The sequence below is a fragment of the Puma concolor genome, chromosome E1 (assembly GCF_028749965.1).
Source record: "Puma concolor isolate L17-30 chromosome E1, mPumCon1.1.hap2, whole genome shotgun sequence".
NCBI classification, from domain to species: domain Eukaryota; kingdom Metazoa; phylum Chordata; class Mammalia; order Carnivora; family Felidae; genus Puma; species Puma concolor.
Genome location: NC_141680.1, coordinates 12,007,056 through 12,023,883, shown reverse-complemented (window position 1 = coordinate 12,023,883; position 16,828 = coordinate 12,007,056). Strand labels below are relative to the sequence as shown.

The window sequence follows — 16,828 nt, the reverse complement described above, 5'->3', positions numbered from 1 at the left end:
TGGGTTCTGCCTGAGTCAAAGCTTTAGAGCAGCGATTGTCTCTAAGTTCACAGGCTCATTCACTCACTCGTTTCTTCAACATTCCTCTGCTTAAAATCTGCCAACGGCTTCCTTCCCGTGGCACCAGAATCGCATCCAAATTCCTCACCAGGCCCTCTGTAGCCTTGAAGACCGAGGTCTTCCCTTACGGTTCTGCCTTCAGTGTGCCCACCACCGATCTCCTGGCCCTTTACGCATCGAGCTGTCTCCTGCCTCAGGGCCTTTGTACTTGATCTTCCCTCTGCTGGGAATGGTCCTCCCCTGGCTCTACTCATGGCAGGCTGCCTTCCTGTTTTTCAGTTCCGTGCTCCGGCCTCCTTCTCTCACTTCCAGCTAAGTAGCCCCTATCTGTCACTTCACCTGCTAATTTGCTTCCTAGGACTCATTACTCCCTGAAATTATCTTCTTTACGTATGTAAGCATTTGTTTGTTGTCTGTCTGTCCCCCACAGGAGGTTAGCTCCCTGACAGCTTGGGACCATTTGTCTCTGTTAGATTCCCCAGCGCCCAGCAAGGTGCCGGGAACCCAGTAAGTGGAGAAATGTATGTCCGACCTATTGAGTGTAGACGTCAAGAATGTTTCCCACCCTGTAAAGAGGAGGTCACGGTGACGGCTGATGGTGGGGCGAGGGTGGGAGCCTGGCCTAGGAACCAGGCCAGAGACTGGAAGCATCTGAGGGCAAGGTGCCAGTCCGAATCCGCCCGAGGTTGCAGCCCTCACCCAGCCCCCAGTCCCACGGCGTCCCCAGGACCCAGGCGGGGCGTGCGAGTCCGGGAGGGCTCCACCTGGATCCCACGCAAGGCGCCCTCCCCCCAAAGCCGGCGGGCGAGGCGGGGGGGGGGGGGGGGGGGGGGGGGGGGTGACGCGCAGTGGGGCGCGCGGACCGCCAGGGGGTGCTGTCGGGGCGCGCACGGCCCACCTGGCGCCCGGGGCCTCGAGCGAGCGCAGCCAGGCCGCCCGGGAACTTTTTTCCTCCAGCTCTCGCTCTCCTTCTCCCCCCGCGCGTCGCCCGCCCGCCCGCCCGCTCGCTCTTCCTGTGCGGAGGGGATCGCATTTCCCCGCGGCACCCGCGGACACCAGGCAGGCCCGGCCGGGTGCGCGGCCAGGGCCCGCTCCCCGCGCCGCCGGCTCCCCGCGCCCCCGGGCGCCGCCCCCGCCGCGGCTGGGCTCGGAGAGTCGAGTCGGAGAGCGAGGCGGCGGCGAGGGCGAGAGGCGAGCCGAGCAGGCCGCCCTGCCCGCCGCCCGAGCGCCGGCGCGAGGAGGGGGCGCCGCGGCCCACCCTCCTTCCTGCCTGGCCGCCGGCCGGCCGGGCCGCCGCGCCCTGACCCCCATGGCCGCCCGGGCCTGCGGGCCGCGAAGTCGCAGCGCGAGACCCAGGACCCCCGAGTGAGCGCGGGCGCCGAGGTGAGCACGGAGCGCTGGGGCGCGGGGGCTGCGGGGGGCGCTGCCGGGGTGGGGGCGGCGCGAGGCGTCGGGAGCCGAGGCAGGGTGAGGAACGGAGGCGGGCTCGGGGGCCGAGCGCGCCGCGGGCCGCGATGTGGGGGTCCGCGGGGTCACCGCTTTGTGTGGTGTGGGGGTGCGCGAGGTCACCGGAGGGCCGCCCCGGGGACGGTGCGTGGCGTGGGGGCGCGAGCGGCGAGGGGCGCGTGTGGCCCGGGGCTGTGTGTGCGCCGGGGCGCGGAGTGCTGCCGCGCGGGGCGTGGGGACGCGGGGGGACACTCGCCCGGCGCCGGGGCGGGAGGGGAGCTTTGTGAGTGCGCCCGGGGTGGGGGGCGGGGAGCCGACTTGAGCGTGTGGGACTCGGGGCCTGGCGTGCGGCACGGCGTGGGAGGCAGGGCGCCGGGGGCGGTGAGGGCCGTGCGTGGGGGAGATGGGGCGCGCCGGGGGTCTCCGCGGTGCCCCCACGCGGGCATCGGCGCCCGGGCCTGTGCGCAGGCCCCGCGACCGGGCAGGAAACGGCCCTAAGGCCCGGGGAGCTCCGGCGCGGCCAGGCCCCGGGCTCACGGGCCCTTCGGGGGTGACGTCACGGTCGGGGGGCACCGGACGCGTGAGCCCCGAGTCCCCGGACAGCGGCGCGGCGAGCCGGCCGGGTCCACGGCCCCCCGCGCCCTAGGAGGCAGGGGCCCGGGGAGGAGACGTGGAGGCCGGGCGCCAGGCGGCGTCGCCGAGTGCGGAGGGGGCGAGGGGGTGTCAGGGCGCGGGGGTGACATTTGGAGCCTTGGTCGCGCCGGGGGCCTCGGAGGAGGGGCGGAGGGGAAGCGAAACATCAGTCAGGCCCGAGGCCGCTGCGGCCCCAGCTTCCTGGGGCGCCCGTTTTCCCAGCGAGCCCGTTTCCCTTCTGGGGGCTGTGAGTCCACGCCGAGGGCTGGAGTGCCGGCCGGAGCTGTGCCCTCTTGGAAGCCCTCGCTCGGGGGAGAGGGGGCGGGGAGCGCCGGGGTTTCGGCTCCGGACGGACGAAACCGAGCGTAACAATGCGCTATTGGGGGGCTGGGGGAGGGGAGGCAGCGCGCCTGAATGGCGGACCCGGGCCCCGAGCTGCCCCCGCTCGTAGCTCTCCCTCCCGCAGCGCCTTCCCCGTGGTTTCGGCAGGCTCGGGTCCCAGGACCCACGCGGGACCCGCACGGTTCCCTCCCACGCAAAGTGCCGCACCTCCACCCCCCTCCTGCTTTTATTTCTCCAACGCAGCGGTGTGTTGACGATTCAAGGGCATTACATCTGGTTGCAATCCAGTTTTCATGCCGCTGCCGGGCTGTTAAAACCTCGCGCTGACGTCAGAGCAGGGGAATTACTTCTTTTATTTTATCTTTTTTTAGTTGTCTGCTGCCCTGGGAGGCGAGGCGGGGGTGGGTTAGGCGAGCTGCGAAGTGGGGGCGCCAGCGCCCTGGGAGCCCCAGGCCGGGGGCTCTGCTTCTCTTCCCCCACCCCATTCTCCATAAAGACCTCTCTCTCTGCCCAGGTCGGGCTCACCCAGGGTGGGGGCAGCCCTCGCTGCAGACTCAGTGGAGGCCCCTCCCGATTGACCACACAGCTGTGTTTCCAGAGGCTTCCCTGGGATGTGGCTCTGGGGATGTGGAAGCTGGAAAAGAATCTTGTTTCCCACCCCGCCCGTTTGACGGCAGAGGGTGTATATGGGACCCCAGGAGCATCCTTAGGAGCTCTGGGTGCCACAGACGAGTGAACACAGACCTTCTGGTCTCTGGGAGGCTCGTTCCCAGAAATCTGGCCAAGCCTCTCACAGGCAAAAGCCTTGGAGGGAAGCAGTCTTATCAAGAGATGATCCAGGCCCCAGAAGCCAACTCTGGAGTGGGCTAAATAGGGCTTTTCCAAGAACCAGGGGCCCCTGTGGCTTCTTCCCAGAGTTGGAACTCACCCACTCAGACCGGACCAAGAGGCTCTTGCAGGTGCCCCCTCCCCCATTCCTTTTAGACCCCCCCCCCCCAAGTCTCTACCCATGTTTTCAAACTCTTGCCAGTAGGAAGAAGTACATGTTAGGTCACAATCCTGTTCACCCCACTATCTAAAACTGAAACAAAAGTTGAGTGAAATAACTCTTTTCTCTACTTTGCTGAGCGGATACTTTCTGTTCTAGCCTATTTGAAAAAAAAATTTTTTTAAATGCCGGTTGCAGCCCACTAAATTGATTTCACAATCCACGAATGGGTCATACCCAGACTTAGAAGAAAACAGTCCAACAAAATGAATCTGGCTTCTATTCATTCCACACACATAAACTGAGGCCCTGACAGGTTCTCCCTTTTTAAATTACTCGACTAACACGTGGATTCATGCTTATTGTGAAAAATGCAAATGACCCAGAAGTATATAGAATAAAAATAAGTGTCCTCCACAACGCCCCCCCCCCCCAGGTAACCTTAGTTAAGAGTTTGAATGTATCCTTCTAGATGATTTGCTACTCGCATACATTTACATGTATCATATATACCAATATATAGCTTTCTTTTACCCCCAATGAAAATGTATCTCAGGCTCTTACTGTTTCGCTTCCTTTTTCCTCTCCATTTGTCTTTGGAAAGTCACAGGGCGAGGTGCTCCGGGTCCAGGCTTTGGATTGACTCCTGGTTCCCCCCATCCCCACACACACACTGAATGAGTCATTTACCTCTCTGTGTCTCAGTGTCCTATCTTTTGTTACTTATTTTGAGAGAGAGCATGAGTAGGGGAGGGGCGGAGAGAGAGAGGGAGAGAGAGAAAGAGAGAGAATCCCAAGAAGGCTCTGTGCTGTAAGCGTGGAACCTGATGCGGGGCTTGAACTCACTAAGCATGAAATCACGACCTGAGCCGAAGTCAAGAGTTAGACGCTTAACCAACGGAGCCACCCAGGCGCCCCTGTCTTGTTGCTTGTGATAGCCACCTGTGGTTGTGCCCCCTCCCCCCTTTTAATGTGTGGCTCACAGGGAGGGACAAGGTGAAGCCATGCGCAGTGCGAGCAGTGTTTCTGTGGGAAAGGTGCCTAAGCTCACCGGCCCCAAGGGAACAGGTGTTTTCTAAGGACCCAGCATTTCCGAGGCCCTGTACACCTGCCTCCAAAAAGGTCACAGCCCGGTGGGTGACTGAGACCCAGATAATACCCAAGGGAACCAGCATTGTCATGGGAGCTCGAGCCAGGTTTCAAGCAGGAAGCAGGTCCCCCGGTGAAGGCACCCTGTAGGTGTTACGGGGATAATAAGGGCAAGAGCGTGGGGCAGCATCTTGGGTAAGACTTGCCCCCGTGAAGAAGAGCAGAGGGAGCCACTGCAGAATTTCTTTCCCAGATGGGTGGGACAGAGAAGTTGGGCTTTAGGATTCAGTCTTGACCAGAGTTGGGAGCTTTATGGAGGCAGGGGCTTCAAGCGCAGGTAAGTAAGAAGAGGGGCGTTCCTGGCAGAGGGAACACACAAGCAAGTGTTTGGAGGCTGGAACGGACGTGGCCTGTGTACCGCGGCCAAGAGGGGTGGAACTAGCTCAGAACGAATGGTGGCCAAAGAGGTTGTGCTGGGCCTCACTGGCCTCCCTGCCTCCACCCTGCCCCTCCCAGCGGGGTCCACACTACCAGAGTGATCTTTCTCAACCTCAGCAGATAACTTCCAAGGGCTCCTGCTGGGCTGAATACAGGTCTGGTCTGTGGTCCTTCCCACACTGTAGGGGCCCTTCCTGGTGTGTCCCCCCCTCCTCCCCCCCCCCCCCCCCCCCCGCCTGCTCTGCCCTATTCAAGCCCCTTCCTCTCCCTCCAGCCACAGCACAGCCTTCTTCCCAGGACTCAGCCACGGACATCCCTGCCTCCGTGCATTTCCCTGGTCGCTGCTTCCACCTAGGATGCCTTTCACCTTCCTCCCTGCCTCCCAAGACCAAAACAGACGTCCTGTCTCCTCCTCCTCTGACCTGTGAGGCAGACTGAGTCATCTCCCTTTGTCTATACCCGTGGCATAGTGTTTATCATGGAATTATCGGTAATTCTGTCAGTGTCTGTCCTCCCCACCAGGCTGGAGCATCTAGGCCTGAGAGCACACCTCCCTCCTCTCCCAGCCCCAGTGCCAAGGGCGAGGCCTGGAACATGGGGAGACGCTTGGAAATGCTTCCTGGCAGGAAGGGCTAGGTGCGGTGGGCCGGGTGAGAGCCTGACGCTGTTTCTGTGGGCCCCTGAGATCTTTGGCAGGTGCTCAGGGCCCTAGTCAGAGGATTCTGTTCTGTCAGACTTCTGAGTGACAGGCAGGGCCAGAGAGGGGCCCAGCACCCCCAGGCTGCCCCCTGAGGGGGCTGAGGAGAAACTGGCTCATCCTGTTTCCCCAGGGATCAAGGAGATGACGGTTTGAGGCAGGGCTGTGCCCTGTGCCGGGGTGGGTCACTGGGGATCTGAGACTGGAATGTGATGGGGGGCGGGGGGCGGGGTGGGGGGGAATGCCAGGGGCTGGAGGCAAAGACTGGGGCTCCACTGGCAAAGGAGAGATTTTGTTCTGCTGGTTCTTCAACTCTGAGTGAATAGTGTGTGGGGGACAGAGGGAGGGAGGGAGGGAGAGAGGGATGAAGGTGAGGCAGGAGAAGAGAGAAGGCAGGGGAGAGAGAGAAAGACGCGGAGGGAGGGGGGAAGGAGATGCTCCTGAGGCTAAATTGTATGCTCAGGATCAGCAAAGGAAGTATCCAGGAGTTCTAGGCCTCTGACACTGACCCTTCCTTCCTTCCTTCCTTCCTTCCTTCCTTCCTTCCTTCCTTCCTTCCCTCAGCAGACATCCCCTCGGGTTTTTGGCCTCAGCCCCATGCTCACACGGGGCCCCAGAGAAGAACCACCTGTGGTCTGGCCTTCCAGGCCTTCCAAGTCCAAGATCCAGGTGGACCCTGAACATCCAGCTTCTATATAAAGTGATCAGGCTCAGGTCAACAGGCGCCCGGGGTGCCACGGAGGGGCACGAGCGAGTCCTGGGAGGGGAAACATACAGCTGGCCAGGGACCGGGCACTGGCAGCCATCGGTGAGGAGCTGTGGGGACACGTCCCCTCTTCCCTCAGGCCTCCGTTTCAGCTGTAAACTGGGAGAAGGTCAGCTGCTTTCAGACTGATGGTGCGTGAGCCCAAGTCAGCAGCTCTGCATGAAGAAAATAGGGGACCGAGTGGAGGGGGCAGACAGAACAGGGACGGCGGGAGCTCACTCACAGCGTGGGTAGGCCCGGGGCTGGGGGTCCAGAGGCAGGACCTGCAGACCGGAGCAGAGCTGGGGCCCCCTTTCCTCGAGCCCCCTCCTTGGAGACTGTGCACAGGACAGCGTGGTGGGGGAGCAGCAGAAGCGCTGGTCGAGAACCAGGAAAAGGTTTTCGTTCCAGCTGCTGCTTCAGGCCCGGCACCTCCCTCCCCCGTCAAAGATGCGAGCGTTAATTTCTGCAACCATTAAACGTGCTGCCAGCGTTAGGGTGTCTTAGGATCTGGGACGCAAGGAAGGATCTGAACCTGGGGCCATAAACACAGGCTTTGGGGTTCGGCCCGCCTGGGCCAAATCTGGGTACTGACTGCCCTCTCTAGGCTCCGTACCCCCACCTTTATGATGAGCATAATCAAAAATAATAACAACGGGCATAATCACAGGCCCCTCCTGATTGCGCGCAGAAAAGATGGCAGGTCTGTGCCAGGTTGCCTCTAAACCTTCCCCGCCGCGACACTGGCCAGAACAAAGTTTCTCTTCCAGCCCGGTGGAGGAGATGGATTGCGGGGGTCTTTGTTACACAGCGGGGCAGGTGAGAATTCTACGAGCTTTCTGGCCAGAGCTTCTGTTTCCAGAGAGGCTCTGTCCCAGCGCTGTGGGTGGGCTCTGAGAAAGCATCCGGCAACTTGTGACTTTGGCGGCAGTGGATGTGGCCGTGTAACCACAAACTCACTCATTTGTTCGTTCAGTCATTCATAAATCACACATTGAGACCCTGTTGCACACCAGCGTGCTGGGAGCACAGCCACAAGTGTGATGCCTCTCTAATACGGCCTCGCCGACAGACGAGCGCTTGTATTTGGAGTTCAGCGGCCGCAGTTCACATGCCCAGCTCCGCCACTGACTAACTGGCACAAGTTACTTGTTTTCTTTGCTCGTGTGCCTCATCTGTAAGATGGAGAAGATGGTGACACCTACCTCATAGAATTCTTGGAAGCATTAGTGAGTTAATGCAGGTAACATACAGCAGTGCCTGGTACATAGAAGGTGCTAGGGAATGGTTCCTCCTTGTTGGTTTGTTTGTGTTGTTTTTTTAAGTTTATCTGTTTATTCTGAGACCCCGAGGATGGGAGAGGGGGAGGAGCAGAGAAAGAGGGAGAATCTCAAGCAGGCTCTGTGCTGTCAGCGCACGACTCATGTGGGGCTCGATCTCATAAAACTGTGAGATCGTGACCTGAGCGGAAATCAAGAGTCAGGTGCTCAACTGACCGGAGCCACCCAGGTGCCCCCGCTCCTGCTTGTTTTTTATTCCCTCCCTGAAGAACCTTAACCTTCTCTGTGCTGGGGGAAGTGTTTCCCAGCCAGGGCTCTCCTGAGCAGAGTGATGACGCCCCAGGAAGGGAAGGGAGCGGTGGGTGGCTCTCCAAACCCCATCAAGGCAGACCGATTTCAATTAACACTTACTACCTCCTGGAGTTTGTTGGACCTTTCTATGGTGACCTGAGCTCCTGCTCTACCCAGGGGGCTCCCAGGGTGAGGCCTGATGAGAGGAATAAGGCTGCAAGAGCCTTAATCACTGGGAAAGGCGGGCTTCAGACTGTAGGAAAGATTTCAGTCTTCTGATGAAGGGGCGCCTGGGTGGCTCAGTCAGTTAAGCGTCCCACTTCCACTCACGTCTTGATCTCGCGGTTCGTGGGTTCGAGGCCCGCGTCGGCTTTGTGTTGGCAGCTCGGAGCCTGGAGCCCGCTTCGGATTCTGTGTCTCCCTCTCTCTCTCTCTCTCTCTCTCTCTCTCTCTCTCTCTCTCTGCCCCTCTCCCACTCGCACTCTGTCTCTCTCTCTCTCAAAAGTAAATAAACGTTTAAAAAAAGAAAAGTGTTTTCTGATGGAGACATTCTCAGGTGCCAGAGGCTACCAGACCACATATGCGTGTCTTAGGCAGGCCCCTCCAGCGCTCTGAGCCACTATTTCCTCACCTATCAAGAAACGAAAATAATAGTACCTGCTTCATAGTTTTCTTTTTTTTTTCAACGTTTATTTATTTTTGAGACAGAGACAGAGCATGAACGGGGGAGGGTCAGAGAGAGGGAGACACAGAATCTGAAACAGGCTCCAGGCTCTGAGCTGTCAGCACAGAGCCCGACGCGGGGCTCGAACTCACGGACCGTGAGATCATGACCTGAGCTGAAGTCGGCCGCTTAACCGACTGAGCCACCCAGGCGCCCCTTTAGTTTTCTTTTTTTTTTTTTTTTCCCCCGCCCCCCCTTTAGTTTTCTTTTTAAGAGGATTGAATGAGATGGTGACTCTAAAGCACTTAGCTGTGCTCGGCACATTGCAGAGTGCTTTATCAGAGTCACCAGTTTTGATAATAAAAATTCTCAGAATATGTAAATGTAAATTGAAAACCACCGGAAAGACTCGTGTCCAGTAGGACAGAGACTTGTGACAGTGACTGGAGAGACACCGACGCCCAGAGAAGTTTAGCTAGCGTAGCAAAGTCACACAGTCATCCAGGGCATTGGCAAAGGGGGGGCTAGCCTCGGTCTGGCGCTCTCTGATACATGGAGAGTTGTTTTTCCAGGGAATAGTTATGGGCAGTCAGCATTGATACATGGCTGAGGTCACATGGGCCTGTCTTCTGGAAGCTTCTGGTCCGATAGGGAAAATTAATTTTGCACATGATTATGATGATAGGTAAAGAGATAAAAAAAAAAAAAAATCGCCTGTTCTGTTAGGGGGAGGAAGGAGGAAGCACGCATTCATTCATTTTCGGAGGGCACTGTGCCAGGCCTTAGAGCTATAGTTCTCAGGTGGGGGCGAGGGCACATGTGGGCCACGTCTGGAGACATTTTTGGTTGTCTCAGCTGGGGAGGCGCTGGCATCTAGTGGGTAGAGGCTAGAGCTGCTGCTGAACATCCCAGGATGCACAGGAATAGCCCCCACAACAAATTATCTGGTCCACAATGTCAACAGTGCCAAGGGCGGGTGACCCCACCCTGTAGAAACGGCGGTGACCAAGTGGATGCTGCCCCTGCCCTTTTGGAGCTTAGAGTCTGGCAGGTTCGCAGACATTAAAGACGTGATTGCATAGATGCGGATTTAATTGTAATTGCGTTGCAAGCCAAGAAGGTAAAGTGCACTCTATGGAGGAGAGACCTTGGGGGAGGTTTTTCCAGGCAGAGGGCAAGGCCAAGCAAAAGCTCCCAGAGGTGGGGAGGAGAGAAAGTTCCAGTAGGCGCTCTCACCCTCCAGCCTGGTTTGAGGGAACTACAGCTGCCAGTGCTCTGGGGGCCTGAGCTGTGGGGGCCCCCCGCTGAGACCTCATGGGTGGGACTGCTGCCCTCCTGTGGGGGCCCAGCCTCCTCCCTTTCTCTCATTTGCATCCCTCTGATAGGTGGGAAAGAGAGGCAGAAAAAAGGAAAGAGAGAGAAGAGGAAGAACATATTTTCATTTCAAACACAGGAGGGGTGGGGGAGGTAGGAAGGAATCTGGTTTAGGGTACCTTTGAGACAAGCACAGAAAATCCCCACCGTGGCCCGAAATAGCACTAAAAACAGACGTTTTGGCAAATCAGACTTAATTGAGTGGTTCTCTTTTCTGGAGTCCAGCAGGATGTGGACGGAGCTGGCTTTGTTCCCTTAGGGTGACATTGTCTCCTGGGGCCCTCACCCTGGCTAATTAAACAGAGAGGCCCTGATCTCCTGGGCAGGACGGGAGCCTGGGGAGCTCAGCTTGGCAGCCCTTGGCCTTAGCCTTGAGTGTTCCAGAGGGCCAGAGAGGGTGACTTGGTGGGGGGAGGGGGGACCAGGGGACCACTGGCAACAGGGCCAGATGGGTGAAAGCAGAGGTGGAGAGGTCTGGTTCCTCTAAGGAGTGGAGGTCTCTCTGGATGCTGAAAGGGATCATAAAGAAAAGCCATCATTTAACGAGTGCCTGCTATTTTCCTGGGCATCTGTCCTCTCTGAGCCTTATCAGCTGCTCTATACAGATTCTCAAGGAAGCTGAAGCCCAGAGAGGTTAAGGGACCTGCTTGAGGTCACACAGCAAGCAAGTGGCAGAGCTGAGATCGGATGAGATTGGATGAGTGGTGGTCACTCATCCACTTGGCAGATTTCACTGGCCGTGAAATGATACCGCAGCCTGGTGGGAAGTTTTTAGGGCTTAGAGTCCAACAGCAATGAGCCTGAATTCTGAGTGGGGCAATTGGTCTCTGTGGCTTTCTCTCTTAGAGCCTCCTGTCATTTGTCAAGTGAGCATAATCATGCCTTTATCCTGAGTTGCTGTAAGAGTTAAACTCTGCGTGGAGGGGACAGGAAGGGGAAGAGGGAGGCCCAGGGAGGTTAGGACCTGCCCTGGGCCACCCAGTGTGGCAGGGTGCAATAAAAGAGCCCTGGGTTGAGGGAACCAGGAGAGGTTGTTGTATCTTGTGCAGTATCAGTATTGGGTTTCTTTATTTGAACGGGGAGAGAGGGCAGCCCCTACTCTGCAGGTAGAGAAGGTGGTGTGGAATGCGGGTGTTTATTTTTCTTTGCCTGTGAAAGCCCTGTTTCAGCTCAGGCTGATGAGGCTTCCCAGGACACTGCAGAGGGTGCCCGAGGCTGCACGCTCTGGGGTGCCCACCATGTAGAGGCATCTTCTCAGGTGCCTGCCCAGGATGGGCACTGAGGGGGCACCTACCGTGTAAGGCTCCCAGTGCAGCCTATAAGCTCTTGTCCCAGAGCCCGGGATACCCAGGACGCCCCAGAAAGACTGATGGGGGGAGGGCCATAAAACCAGGGTGTCCCTCTGCCGCCTCCAGTTCAGCCCTCCTGGCCCCATTCATCTCCTTATCTCCTGGCAGCCCGTGGGTTGCTGGGAAGTCAGGGCAGCCTTCCTGATTGACGAACAAAACAAGCCTTGCTCACAAAAGGAGAGGGGAGGTTGGCTGGGCCTCTTGGGCTCCCCTCCCCCTGCCCCAGCCCCTGGCTGCAGGCATCTTTCCTGTTCCACCCCGCTGGCACCCTCCGTTTTCTGAGAGGCAGCAAGGGGGCTGCAAAGCCATTGTGGGGCAGGCTGCCCCAGCTGGGTGCCCTGGCACTGGGGAGGTGGATTCGAGGAATGTTGGGGTGGCTGTGAGGCAGGGCTTGCTGGAATGGCCGCCCCCTCCTTCCCTTCAGCTGGCTGGGAGGGCAGCTTGGAGAGGAAGCCAGGCCGGCAGGTAGCAGAGAAAGACATCGGATCCAGGGGGAGCAGCAGAGAAAGCAAACAAACAGGGCTTTGTGTGGCTGCAGATTGGCGTCTCAGAAGGGAAGCCAGGCCTGTGGTAGTGGGGAGGAGGAGGGACTGGGAGACCAGGCCATTGCTCTGGGCCAGAGATAGGCAGCCGGACCAGCCCTAGCTAGGCGGCCTGGGAGCAGGGAGTGCCACTATGTGTGGACAGGCATCCGGAGTACTTCACTCCTTAACAGATCTGGGCTTGTTTGCCCACGGAACCTGGGCAGAGTCACTCACATGCAGGACTCGGGAAGATAGTCATCTGGCCAAACTGGCCTGGCCCAGTCAGTGTGAGTTCCCATCCTACTCTTGTCCCTCATTGTTGCTGGGAGAACACAGGGTAAGAGGGGATCAGGGTCTCCCTAGGGGAGCTGTCAGCTTAGCTGGATCTCCTGGAAGGGCAGGGATGGCTGCTCAGAGCTGCGGGCGCTTTGGGGGCTTCGAAGGCAGCCCCACTGAAGGGGAAGGGGTCCGTGCTGTCCAGTAACAGATGCCTCGGGTGTAGGTGGGTAGAGGCTGGCATCTCAGGCCCCCAGACCTGGGGAACCAAATACTGTCCGCTTCACTGGCGCACTTGGTTGGGGGAAGGGACACAGCCAGGAAGACGGGGGCCTTCTGGGACCTTCTTTCCGAGAGGGCGAGGGGGCGTTTAGTGGGGGGAGGGGGGGTGCGCGGGGGGGGGGGGGGGAGGGGACGGATGTCCAATTCTGGATCCTAGCGCGGGCTGTCCCAGCTCGGCCCGCCTCTGGGGGCCGGGCAGACCTCGGGCCTCCGGGGAAAGGCTTAGTTAGGTAGGAGCTGTCAGGCCAGACACACTGGCAGCTCGATTATCGCCTCCGGGGCCATTTCCTCTCCTCTCCTCAACCTCGAGAGGGGGCGGCGAGAGGGCAAACGCCCGCGCTTCCTGCCCTCCCCTCCGCTCCCCTCCCGCGGCGCCCACCATCTTGGCCGCGCCGGGGCCTCCTCCGCGGCGTCCGGCCTGACAAGCCCCGGCCGGCGGGCCGGCGACGCCGGGAGGGGTCGGGAGCCTCGCGGCGCGGGGGGCGGGGCGGGGCGGGGCAGCCCGCTCCCGTCGCCATGGCAGCGCTCCGTCCCGGCGTGCTCCGCGGGGGCGCGGGGCGGGGCTACCGACGCTCCGCCCCCCTCGCCGAATCCCTGGCTTTCCGGGAACCCGGGACTGAGGGTAGCGGCCTCCAATCCCGGCGCCGCGGCTCGAGGCCCGCCCGACGACCGGGCTCTGCGTCCGAAGCCCCGCAAGCCCACGTCAGGGGCAGCAGGAAGCGCCTCCCGGGGCCAGGCTCGTGGGAAGGCTGCACGGCTGACTCCCGCGGCAGGGAAGTTGAAAGTAGCGGCCAGCCTCCAGGCCGCGCTGCCCCGGAGCAGCAGGCTCCCGGCGGCCTCCAACTCTGTCCTTCTGGTGCTGCCCGTGGGTCAGTCGGGCCTACCTCCCCGCTAAGGGCCAGGGACGCACCCCACGCACACACCACGTCGTCCAGGCCTGGACTCTGCTGCTCAGACGGCCTGCCTCCAGCCCAGGAGCACGGGCCTCCCCTAGTTGGCAGCCAGTGGACTGTCTGGCCAGGAGACACATTCCTACCTCCCTAGCCCGGGCACTTCGCCTGCCCTGGGGGCAGCCTCTTCCGGAACTTTGCTGCCAACGCCTTAAGACCCGGCACTCCAGGGTCGCAGTGCCGCCTTCTTTCCTCCAGTCTCTTCCGAGGTACCGACCCAGCTGACCCTCTGTTCCCTCCTACCTGGATTGGGCAGGAAGCAAAATTTAATGCCAGCCTTTAGGTGTTGGAAGGGAGGCTGTGTGCCTGTTGGGCAGCTGCCCTTCGGCCTTTCTCAAGCCTCACCCGGTGTGCACACACGGAGGGAGAGTGAGTACGTTCAGTGTGACCCCTCAAGTTGCAGCAGGAGAGACTCAGGCTTGATATCAAAAAGAACTTCCCACTCCTAAGCATTTTGTTTTTAATGAAATTATCATGTTATTAATATGTTGAATTTAGAAAAATCTATGTACAGGAAAACAAGTAAAAAATTCCGTATGTTTCTACTCCTAGGACATAATCTCTGTCAACATCCTTTTCTAGACACATGATAAAGAATATACGATAAATACATGTAAAATATGGGACCATTCTATATATTTGGTTTTGTAAGGTACTTGCTGGTTTTAGCAGCTTTTTTCCCTCTATAAAAGGAGGACAAGCTTATTCCAGACTTTTGGAAAATATGACAAGTTAGAAGAAAAACAATTCACCGATAATCCCAGTCTCCGAAGGCAGGCACATTTGACTTTGCCCCCCTGTTCATTGGTTTTGTGTTTTTCAAGCATGCCATAGCTCATCCTGTGTATGCCATTTGATATCCTGCTCTTCCCAAAGTTGTGTAACACTCTCCTTTTTCCTGAGTCCGTGGGAGTTTTGAGAGAACTGGAACCACGTTCTTGTGAGAACTTCAGAAAAGCCAGGCTAGATGATCCCTTTCTCTCTCTCTTTTTTTTTTTCAAGTTTATTTATTTATTTTGAGCAAGTGTGTGGGAGGGGCAGAGAGAGGGTGAGAGAGAGAATCCCAAGCAGGCTCCACACTGTCGGCGCAGAGCCTGCCACGGGGCTCAAACTCGCAAACTGTGACATCATGGCCTGAGCCGAAAACCAAGAGTTGGCCACGTAACCGACTGAGCCACCCAGGTGCCTTTAGATGGTCCCTTTCTGACTTTGTTTATCCTCTCTCCACCTGCATACCCCAGGCAGGAGCCCTTCCTCATTGCCCCTAATAATGAAATAATAAATAAAAATAATAAAAATAATAAAAAGCAGCTTGGGCCAGGAGGTTCTGCTAGCTCCGGGCCAGGAGATCACCTGGCCTGGTCCGGGACACTGAAGACTCATGGCCCCAGCTGAGATTCAGGTCCCAGCAGCAAGGGGCTTTTACTGGCCCTAGCTGCATGAGGCTGCAGTGAGGTCTCATTCCAGCCTCCTTTGCCCCAGCCATCCTCAGACCCAAAGACCCCTTGTTGGTCCTGGAACACACCTTCTGTTCCCTCTCTACATCCTAGAGCCATTTTTGCTGCCCGAAGCTCCTCAGCCTCTCCCTGGGGGGTGGCAAGCCTGGCACCAGGCTCAGCCTCCCTATGCCCGGCTCCCCTTCAGGCCTCGCTACAAGCTGGCCTCGCCCCCACTGATCCCTGCAGCAAGGGCTTCTGTTCTTCCCCATTCCTGAGCAGTTCAGTTCTAACACATCCAAGCCCCGTGTGAAACAGGCCTTGGAAAATCACAGTTGCCAGGGATGGATTGGCATTTAAAAGGCATCCAAGGCTTGGGGGGAAAAAAGCCAAAGAGACAAGAGAATGCAGGGCCCTGTCTCTGAGCAGCAGCTGGATTTAGTGGATGGAAAATCACAGAATGCCCCTTTCCCTGGGAATAACACCCCTGGCAGAAGGGCAGCGGGTGGGGCACCAGACATCATGCCCCAGTGGCCACCACCTGCCACCACCACGTGCTCTCCAAAATGAAAAGAGGTGGGAGGGATATTGTGAGCCTACAGCCAATGGCCCTGTAAATTACATTCTCTTAACAGGTTTATTCATTTATAAAATATTTAAGACCCGTTTCGCTTTACCTGCAGCAAAGAGGCAGCCAGGTTGGGGCCGAGATTGATGCTCTGAACATGATTTATTTATCTGGATTTGCTCTTCTGGGCTGGGCACCGCCTGCCATGTGGAATTTAACCAAGTGGCAAGATGGGTGTGTATGTGTGTGTGTTCCTGGGCTTGGAGGCCTGTGTGTGCAGCATGTGGCTGTGTCCGTTGAGGGGGGGGTGGGTTCTGTACATGGAGGGGGTGATGGTTCTCCTGTGGCTGCCGCATCCAGGCAAGTGTATGAGTCTATCTGTGCTGGATTGCTGAATATGTGCCTGTGTGTGTGATTTGTGCATATTGTGGGGGTGTCTGTGTTTGCGACTAGGATCGATGTGCGGTTGTATGTGTGTGGTTTTGTGTGTGTGTGTGTGTGTGTGTGTGTGTGTGTCTTGGAGAAATGACAGAGGGTTGGTTTGTCAGAGCATCTCCTGGGTACCCATACGTGCAGTGGTACAGTAGGGGCGCCTGTGCGCCTCTGTGTGTGAGTGTGGTTTGTGTGTCTGTGTTTGTGGGCAGAGAACCTGGGTATGTGGCTGAGGGTCTGTCTTTGTGTTCATGTGTATATCCTGTGGTGCGAGGCCTGTTCCTGTGTGCACATGGAGTGCGGTATAAGACTTTTCTCACCTGCTTTTTATCAATGGTAGAGGGAGTGGTCAGTGACTGGGTTGCTGGGCATCTGTTTTTCCCCCCTGCCCTGGGCACCGGGAGGAACTCGGCACCTAGGAAGTCTGAGTTCTGTGACCCCTGTGTGTAGCTGTGCCTCAGGCTCCAGGGAGGGCTGGCTTTGGGGGCTGAAAGGACACCGATAATCCCTGACCCTGGCCCAAAGGCCAGAGGAAACTCCAGGGTCACTGTGGTCCAGGCCTGTGTTTCACATATGGGGAAACTGAGGTCTAGAGGCCAGACAGCTTATTAGTGGCCTAGCCAGGACCTTAATGCGGAGCCTGGCACCCACTCTAGTACTCTGCTCTGGAGCAGCACCTCCCTGGGCCTCAGTTTCCTCTTCTGTTACACGGGAATGGGTTCCCAGCTTTCCTGGGTTCCTCTCACACAGAGCATTGAAACTGTAAGGGCTGAAGCACAGAGAGAACGGGTTTGTCAAGGATCACTCAGTGAGTCGATTCCAGCTAGGAGGCAGGCAGCAAGAACAGCAAGAATGACGAGGAGATCCCTGCTCTGGGCCCTGAGACCCAGGGGCGAGTCCCAGCTCTGGGGGCGATTCTGTACTTGGGGCATTGTCTGTGTCCCTTCCCCAGCCACAGCCCCTG

The 16,828-nt window shown here is 58.1% G+C and overlaps 1 protein-coding gene across 1 annotated transcript in view; it reads left to right on the top strand.

Moving 5' to 3' along the window:
* The first annotated feature begins 1,061 nt into the window (after positions 1-1,061).
* RAI1 (retinoic acid induced 1) overlaps positions 1,062-16,828 on the top strand; it is a 119,983-nt gene continuing 104,216 nt past the window's right edge. The window contains exon 1 of the mRNA XM_086686201.1: positions 1,062-1,443. The gene's annotated coding sequence lies outside the window, so the exon portion shown is untranslated. The remainder of the gene's footprint in view (positions 1,444-16,828) is intronic.